Below are 1,527 nucleotides of genomic sequence, written 5' to 3'. Positions count from 1 at the left end.
CAGGCGCCTAAAGAAGGGGCGGGGGGGGCACTGGTGCGCTTCCCCCCTTGGCTTCCTGCTCCAGACCGGGTGCGTGGCTGTGGCCATTGAGGAGCCACTGATGTCATGGGTCGTTATCATCCAAGCGGTGGTGCCCAACCTTTTTGGCCAGACAGGCAAAGCCCCGTCTGTCCACGGGCTGCACTGGGCTGCTGACCTGATCCGGCACTCATGGCAGGCATGGAGGCCTGTGGAGCAAGGGGGCAGTGGGAGCCTGGCCCCGGGGGAGCGTGGCCCAGCCACGACTCCACTTTTTCCGTATGGGGCAACCTGGCTCCAATTTAGCGACATGGGGGAAGGGGGCCTGGCCCAGCACCGATCTGGCTGTGTAGGGGGAGCGGGTGTGGGAATTTGGCAGCAGGGGAGAGTGCTAGTATTAACTGCCACTGACCCCCACCACCAGATTTCTCGACCTGTAGGGAGCCTTGTGGGCTAGATGCAATGGCTCTGTGGGCCAGAGGCAGAGCACCCCGGAGCTAACTAGTCCCTTCTAAACTCATTCCACAGGTGCTAACCACCCTCTCCTTTTCAACTGTCTTGATGTTCCACTAATCAAAATGTAACCCTCCTGCTGAGTACCTGTCAGCAGCAACAAGGGCCAGGTTCAATTTTGGGGCACTAAATATAGTTCACCTTGGCCCAAGCCCCAACCCAGGCCACCTAGGAAACACTAAATGAATTACTAGGGTATCCGATAAAGCCAACAAGGCTTCCATCGGAAGCAGTATGAATGAACCCAAACTCCTGATTTATTACAGAGGCAAACACCAGAACACAACGTACATCAAGAAAAAAACAAAACCCTCTCCTGTTTCAAAGTATACCCTGTATCACCCCTACCCCTTTTTTAAAAAACAAAAAGCCCCCAACCCAGGTGGCCTGAACCTTAAATAATTTTTCTAACATCATCATCACAGGATCCCAGTCAAGAAACAGCATCATTGGTACACTGCTAATGCAGACCAGTCAATTCACAGGTGATCAGTGCTCCAGGATTTGGTCAGTCACTAAAATGGATTTACAGGTTCTGTTGAGGACAGTGAGCAGTCTGGCCACAATGAGGGGGAAAGGAGGTGGTCCTCTCCAGTCCTAGAGGAGGCACAATATACAACAATTAGGTCACACAGAAAACACGATCATGCTTTACAGCCAAACAAGATACACAGCCATGTGAAACCAGGACACACTTTATAGTGCAAAATGACTTTTACATTTTGGGTGTGCTCCAAAAATGTAATTTGTTCTGCAATTCTGCTGTCTTGTTTCCTGCTCCTGGTCATGTCCCTCCTATCTCACATCCCTACAGACTTTAATTTGGTCTAATGAAGTTATATTTGTTTCTGTTTCAACCTTAAACTAAATAATAGAGCCCTAGGCCCCTAGCATATTAGCAAAGCTTCTAATTTCTTTTTCACTGGAGAAAAATATGTGTTGTCTTATACAGGATGATGCATAAATGAAGCATGCCCCCAGCGGCTGGGGGGACAC

The sequence above is a fragment of the Alligator sinensis genome, unplaced genomic scaffold, assembly GCF_000455745.1.
Source record: "Alligator sinensis unplaced genomic scaffold, ASM45574v1 scaffold505_1, whole genome shotgun sequence".
Lineage (NCBI taxonomy): Eukaryota > Metazoa > Chordata > Crocodylia > Alligatoridae > Alligator > Alligator sinensis.
Note: the sequence above shows the minus strand (reverse complement) of the source record.